The 8,360-nt window shown below is 42.3% G+C and overlaps 1 pseudogene; it reads right to left on the reverse strand.

Annotated features, from left to right (window-relative positions):
* The window catches only part of LOC102867701, a 29,499-nt pseudogene extending 24,189 nt beyond the window's left edge, over nt 1-5,310 (reverse strand).
* Nucleotides 5,311-8,360: the final 3,050 nt, after the last annotated feature.

An 8,360-nucleotide genomic window follows, 5' to 3' on the forward strand; every position in this document is an offset into this window, starting at 1 on the left:
CGATTAAATGTTCTGTGATTCCCATTCTTCTGAGAGTCAGCCACAGTTTGTTATGATCCACACAGTCAAATGCCTTTGCATAATCAATGAAATACAGATAGACATTCTTCTGGTACTCTCTGCTTTCAGCTAAGATTCATCTAACATCAGCTACAATATCCCTAGTACCACGACCCCTTCTAAACCCAGCCTGGACTTCTGCTAGGGAGAGTGTTAAATGGTGCAATCACTAGGGAAAGCAGTTTAGCCCTTTCTTGAAAAGTTGGAATTAGAATTACCATTTGATCCATCTATTCCACTACTGGGAATATACCCTAAAGGAACCAGAACTGCCATCCGAACAGATATATTTACACAGATGTTTACTGCTGTATTAATTACAATAGCAATCCATATGCCCATCAACAGACATTTGTATAGAAAAACCACAGCATATTCATACAATGGAATACTATGCAGCACTGAAATCAATGAACTCATAATACAGTACACAATATGGGTGACCCTGGAGAAACTTATGCTGAGTGAAATAATTCAGCCACATAAGGACAAATATTGCATAGCACCACTGTTATAAAGCAGGTCTGATATGGGGGCTGGGAGGAGAATAGAGTGGATAGATAACAGACAATGCATTGGAACAGATGAAGAACTGCTTAAAACTAATATATGATTATTATATATGTACAACACTGCAGAATAATAGGTATATTAAAAGCAGGACTACAGGGAGAAAGGAGGTAATTATAAAACAATAATTTTTTTTTAAAAAAAGTGAACTGGAGAAGGCGGAGGGTCGGGAGAGGGGGTAAAGGTGTAATAATAAATTAATGAAAATCTTGATTTTCAGTAAACTAGTGTGTGTTTGGTGTTTTTTTTTTAAAAGGCATCAATTCTATCATCCCTGGTCATTGTCCAGCTTTCTGATGCACAGCACATAAAACGGCCATGGCTTGGATCAGGTACACCTTTGTCTCCAGGCTAACATCATTGCTCTTCATTATTTTGGAGATTTCCCTGACGGCGGACTTTCTCAGTGCAATTCATCTTTCGATTTCCTGGCTGCTGGTACTAAGAGTGTTGATTGTGCAGACAAGCAAACTAAAGTCGTTACCAATCTCAATCTCTTCACTATCTAACATGAAGCTGCCAGTGGGCCCAGAGGTGAGGATCATTGTTTTCTTGATGTTGAGCTTCAACCCATATTTAATGCTGCAATCCTTGACCTTTTGTAGCAAGTGCTTCAGGTTCTCCTCAATTTCAGCAAGCAAGGTTGTTTCATCTGTTTACAACACGTTGTTGATGCGTCTCCTGATGCCACATTTCTCCTCATACATTCAAGCCTCCTGGGTGATCTCTTCTGAATATAGATTCAAAAGGTATGGAGATAGGACACATCCCTGGTGTACAATTTTCTGCAGTGTTTCCTTGCTCTGTTCTGATGACTGCCTCCTGGTACGAGTATAGGTTTTACATAAGCACAATCAAGTGTTTTGGAATTTCCATTCTTCTCAGAGTTACATCACATTTTGTTATGATCCACACAGTAAAATGCCTTTGCACAGTCAATGAAACACAGATAGACATTCCTCTGGTGCTCTCTGCTTTTAGCCAAGATTGATCTAACATTAGCTATAATAGCCCAAGTACTATGTATGGCCTCTTCTAAACCCAGCCTGCACTTTAGGCAGTTCTCTGTTGATATGCTGTTCCAGTCATTTTGGGATAATTTTCAGCAGAATTTTACTTGTATGTGATATTAATGATACTGTTTGATAATTTCTGCATTCTGTTAGGTCTCCTTTCTTTGGAATGGGAATAAACATGGATCTCTTCCGGTAAGTTGGCCAGGTGGTTGTCCTCCAGATTTCTTGGCACATCTAGGTTCCCTAAAATCCTCAATTCAATACTGCTTCAGTCATTACAAATTACAACTAACTCCTATCAAATTATCTGTTTGGGGTGTTTCATTAATAGGGTGGTACAGGTATCCATATGTAGTCCAGGAAAAATGAAGGTCTGGTTCTGATCACCTTAATGAAGGAAGAAAATTCATGATCCAAGGGTTAACTCCCAAAAGAGTTAAGTAAACAGGTGCAGGAGGGCGGGGCATGGAGGCACAATAGTTTCCCCCTGCTTTTCTCTCCCTGAAACCACACATCCTGGAGAATGACCTTATCTAAGGGACTAATCAGATTCTGCCTTTGAATATCCTATCTTGCCTTAAGAAATGTCAACCAATTTTCTAGAGCATGTGCTCAAATGTTTCACAGCAGAATGTTGACCTGTTTTGAACAGACTAACTACTTAGGAAAGGATTTGAACCAGAGGACACCACTGTGGTGCATGAACCCCTATCCATAATAAGTGATACCTCTTAACTCAGAGGCCTCTACAGAAGATTCCATCATGAAAGACTACATGTCTATGCATTTAAATACCTGCCTTTATGAATAAATGTGAAACCCCGGCCTACCTAAATCCCTTTTATAACCCTGCAATTTATTAATTTTTTAAATTTTAATAATTTTAATGAACATTTACAGAGATTTTGGATTTCCATTCATTCATTGCTGCACTTCTCTCCCCACCCAACCCTCCCCTCCCTCCAGTTTGCTCCTCTTTGAAAAGTAAAACTCCGTCCCTGGTGCACAATACCCCCACACCCCTCCCACCGCCTGCAGTACATTACACTATGCAACCTTAATTGTGGACTCTTGTGATAACTATAATACCCTATCATACATTGCTTTTAAATTATTCTCTCACTCATCTGTTTCAGTGCATTATACACAACTTATCCAGTTTTTCTCAGTCTTACCCCAACCCTGATATCAGTCCCATTTTACAGCAGGGCACCATGCAGTATTTGCCCTTTTACCACGGAGATATTTCACTCAGCATAATGTCCTCCAGGGTAACCCATTTTGAATAATATTGCATGAGTTCCTTGTTTTTCAATGCAGCATAGTATTCCATTGTGTGAATATACCACACAGCTTCTCTATCCATTCGTTTGTTGATGGGCAATTGGGTTGTTTCCAACTCCTTGCTATTGTGAACAAAGCTATGATAAACATGGGTGTGCATATATTTGCTTGGATAACCCTGCAATTTTTTATGCTCAGGGTTTTGTTGTGTGTATGTGTATGTGTGTGTATTTTTGTTTGGGCTTTTTTTTTTAGCTGCTGTGGGTTTTCACCTGTCACTGTGTCTACCTTACGGAAGCATTTCTTTTCTCTTTTAAGAAGAAATACTGTTTGTGCTGAGATCTGGTGTCAGAAAATCAAAAGGGCTGAACTCACTCAGCACTACTTAAGCTGAAGGAGTTGAAAAACAAATTCAAGCCATGAGTGACAATACTTAAGGATACTTTAGGTAGAATGTTAAATGATCCAGGAAGTATCAAGAGAAGTTGGAAGGAGTACACAGAGTCACTGTATCAGAAGGAATGGGCTGACACAGAGTAATCTCATGAAATAACATATGAGCCTATGGTGATGAAGCAAATAAAAGTTGCTCTTAAGAAATTGGCAAAAAACAAGGCTCCAGGAGTTGACAGCATACCAATTGATATATTTCAACAAACAGACACTGCCCTGGGTGCTCACTAAGTCGTGCCAAGAAATCTGGAGAACAGCCAGCAAGTTGACTGTCTAGAAAAGATTGATATTTGTTCCCATTCCAAAGAAAGGTGACCCAATAGAGTGCAGAAATTATCGAACAATATCATTAATATCACATGCAAACAAGATTCTGCTGAAAATTATCCAAAAATGTCTGGGACAAAATGTCAACAGAGAACTGCCAGATGTGCAGGCTGAATTTAGAAGAGGTCGTGGTACTAGAGATATTATAGTTAATATTAGATGGATCATGGCAAAAAAGCAAAGAATACCAGAAGAATGTCTATCTGGCTTCACTGACTATGCAAAGGCTTTTGACTGTGTGGATCACAACAAACTACGGCTGACTCTGAGAAGAATGGGAATCCCAGAACATTTGATTGTGCTAATGCGAAACCTATACTCGGACCAAGAGGCAGTCGTCAGAACAGAGCAAGGAGACACTACATAGTTCAAAATCAAGAAGGGTGTCCATCAGGGATGTATTCTCACTCCATACCTTTTCAATCTGCGTGCAGAACAGATCATCCGAGTCGCTGGGCTGTACGAGGAGGAATGTGGTATCAGGATTGGTAGAAGAGTCATCAACAACCTGCATTATGCAGATGATACAACCTTGCTTGCTGAAACTGAGGAGGACCTGAAGCGCTTGCTGCAGAAGGTCAAAGACTGCAGCCTCCTATATGGATTGAAACTCAAAATCAAGAAAACAAAGATTCTCACCACTGGGTCAATTGGCAGCATCAGTATGGATGGTGAAGAGATGGAGATAGTTAACAGTTTTAGTTTACTTGGTTCCGCAGTCAACACTCTTGGTAACAGCAGCCTGGAAATCAGGTGATGAATTGCATTGGGAAAGTTAGCTGTGAGGCACCTCTCAAGAGTAATGAAGAGGAACGACGTCAGACTGAAGACTAAGGTGCACCTGATGCAGGCTATAGTCTTTGCAATTATGTGCTATGCATCGTAGAGTTGGATGGGGGAATAGGGATGATAAAAAGAGAATTGATGCCTTAGAGCTGTGGTGCTGGAGAAGAGTGTTGAATATATCATGGACTGCTAGGAGAACAAACAGGTTTGAGCTGGAGAAGGTGAAGCCAGAATGCTCCTTGGATTCTGAAGCTTCATCTGACATACTTTGGGCATGTTGCAAGGAGGGACTGGTCCTTGGAGAGGGACATCATGTTTGGCAGAGTGGAGGGACGGCGAAGGAGAGGAAGACTTTCGATGAGATGGATCGATTTTGTGACTGGAGTGGTGGGAATAAGTCCTTTTGAGATGGTGAGGTTGGCACAGGATAGAACGGAGTTTAGGGCTCTTGTACATAGGGTCGCCATGAGTCGCAAGCGACTCGATGGCACATAACAACACCGTTTGTGTGTGTGAGGGGGGGAAATTCTAGTTTTCCACTTGGTCATTCTTAGTGGGAGAAAAGTTCTTGCTCTTTGAAAGGCAGCTTTATAGTCAACAGAAGGGGGGGTCATTACATCTTCGCAAACTGCATCAGAACAAAGTAGCTTACACAAAACTGTCAATTAGTTTCAACCTTAAATGCTCTCCGGGTCTTAAGAAGAGAGGGACTCAGAACCTCGCAATTCGCAAGCTCGTGATTTTCAGCTCACCTGTTTTCTATTTCCACCGGATCCGCGTCGGGCGGCTGCACCTTCACCTTCACCTCAGCCATGAGGGAACTGATCCCGGATCATCAAAGAGAGAATAACCGGGAATGAGGAATTGCGAGGAGAACCAGGACAGAGCGAGAACAGCGAGGCTCGGAGCCAGGGGCCTTCTTCATAGCGTCGCAGGCAGTTTGCCTCATCTTTTATTTGAGGTGGCCAAGCCACGCCTGACCCGCCTCCAAGCCAGCGCCTCGACGTCCTGCTCTGCGTGTGTTCCAGGTGACTAATGCCTGTTTTGCGGTGGAGTCTGATTTATTCTTTCTCTTTCTGAATGGAACTTCTCATCCCCGGTGCAGGCACATCCTCGGACACCTCGCTGAGGTCTAGGACCCGGCGCTGGAGGTGGTGCCGAGTGGCCGAGAGGAGGGCGGAGCTCGCTCCCGGAAGCCATTGGCTGCGCGCCTGTGGGTGGTGGCGTCACTTGTAGCGTCAACAGTTACCACGGCAGCGGAGGTCGCCCCTGAAGCCAGCGCGATGGCCATTGGCTGCACGCCCGTGGGTGGTGGCGGCTGTTCACTTCCAGCGTCCGTAGTTGCCACGGCGGCGGAGGAAGAAACCCGTGAGGAGGTGAGAGCCTGAGGTCTCGCAGGGAACGCGAGGCGGGTGCTGGCGGCCGAAAGGCGAGCGGGACCTTCTATCTCTTGGAAAAGGATGCAGTGGTCCTCGGCTGCCACTGGAGGTCGGGAGCAAGACCTCCCGAGATTCCAAATCAGGGCTCGAGCGGGTGGTCAGGGGTGCTGCTGATGCAGCTTTGCTACGTGGGGTTTGCTAGGTGCTATCCACTTGGGACCGTTTTGCACAGAGTCCGCTAGCGGCTTTAGCCCTCAAGGTCATCTAATGTTGTTGCAAGCAAATTACTTCTGCTCCACCTTTGGACAGAAATATGGAAACGGGCAAACCCAATTCCAACAACCCTATAGGCTATCTCAATTTTTAATATCTGCAATTTAAACTTTTGGTTTCTCACCTCGAACTCTCTAAAGACATCAAGTTCACCCTTATATATTTAGTTATCTCTTTTTCAATAACGAGATTTGTGACAAAATTTAGATTACAAGGATATTTAGAGTCACATTTGCAACAGTGGCAATGAAAGAGAACCTAAATTGCTTCAGTGCCTATCCACAGTCAAAATTGATCAAGTAACGTTGTAAGGACTGAACTATAAAAATTGTGTGAATACATGGGTAATGTTGTTGTTTACTGTAGAGTTAGAACCAACCCATAGCTGACCCTCCAGCATGTTTTTAAGTAGTTAATCCCCCACTAGGAAGAGCAGCTGGTGGCTTTGAACAATGTGCTTTCTGGATTGCAGCACAGCATCTTGCCACTAGGCCTCCAGAGAACATTGTATACAGAAAGACCAAAAATAGATGTCAGAAGAGACACTGAGGACACTTAGATGTAGAGGACCTAAAGCTAAATCAAAGAAGATGAAGAGAGCTAAACTGAAGATTTCAAAGTGTAAATGGAGTAAAAGGAAAACATAATGAAACGTGCAGCATTCTGGTCTTAGAAAAACAAAATGGAAAAACACATGAGACATTTCTAAAGCTGAAAGAATGAAAAGAAAACTATCAGCGTCTCAAGTTGCAGTATGAAAAATTCTATGGGCAATACTGAATGATGCAAGAAGTATCAAAACAATACAGAACCATTCCACTAAAAAGAATTGGTCAGCAACTAATCATTTCCAGAGGTAGCATGTGATTGAGAATCCTTAGAGGAGGAAGTCTAAGTTGCACTCCAGGAATTGACAAAGTATCAACAAATACATGCCCTCCTGGCTGGACATGCTTTCTCATCTATGCCAAGAAATTTGCAAGACCTGGCTAACTGACTAGAAGAAATCCATTGTTTGTTCTAAAAAACATAATCCAGCCTTTTGGATTAGAATGTGGAAACTATCGAATGATATAATAAATATCACATGTTCTTGTTGCTGTGTGCCATCAAGTCAGAACTGACCCATCATAGCTGACCCTCCAGCAGGTTTTCGGAGGCAGTAAATCACACAGAAGGACATTGTCCATCCTTTTCCTGACACAAGTCAATTTTTGCTGAAGATTGTTAAGAAAATGGCTCGAGCAGTACTTTGACAAGAAACTACCAGAAATTCAAGCAAGATTCAGAAGAGACCAAGATGTGAGGGATATCATTACTGATATCAGATGGGTGGTGCCTGAAAGCATAAAATAAAAAGAAATATGTGTGTTTTATTGACTGGGCAAAGGCATTCAACTCTGTGGATCATGATGAATTATGGATAACATTCAGAAGATTTAGAATTCCAGAACACTGTATTTTTTAATGTGAAACGTGTGTGTGTGTGTGTATATATATATATTGTTTTTGTTCAGACATTCCTCTAAGTCGTATAGCCCTGGTGTACAAGTTGCCGTCCCGCAGTCACTTGTGGTTGCTGTGAGGCTGAACACTGTGACACAGATGTGTCAAATGCGTTAATGGCTGGCTACCCAATGCGGACTGAGAGTGGGGTGGAGCTCCCCAATTAAACAAGCGTGGAAGGAGGAGTGGCATCCACTTCCATAATAGCTTGCCTCTGGAAACCCTATGAACCTGGACAGAGGATGAAAGGTACCCAAGCGTCGAGGACTCTCCTTCATAGGGTCGCTATGAGTCGCCTGCGACTTGATGGCACTTAACAACATATATATGTATGTATATATATATATATATATGCAGTGTTTTAACCAGAACAAAGAAATACTGCATGTTTAAAATCAGGAAAGGTGTGCATCAGGGTTGTATCCTTTCTCTGCACTTATTCAATCTATATGCTCAGCAAGTGACTAGACATCTCAACTTGAGGGCATATTAAGAAGAATTGGAGAAAGATTCAGTAACAACTTACAATATGCAGATAACACAACTTTGCTTGCTAAAAGTGAACACTTAATGAACAGAATCAGTATGACTTACACATCAACATTAAGAAAACAAAAATACTCTTAACTGGACCGATAGGCAACATTGTTGTATATGGAGAGAAGTTTGACATTGTCAATTACTTCATTTTTATCTGGAGAATCAA

The sequence above is a fragment of the Elephantulus edwardii genome, unplaced genomic scaffold (assembly GCF_000299155.1).
Source record: "Elephantulus edwardii isolate Elephantulus edwardi_28Jun2011 unplaced genomic scaffold, EleEdw1.0 scaffold00416, whole genome shotgun sequence".
Lineage (NCBI taxonomy): Eukaryota > Metazoa > Chordata > Mammalia > Macroscelidea > Macroscelididae > Elephantulus > Elephantulus edwardii.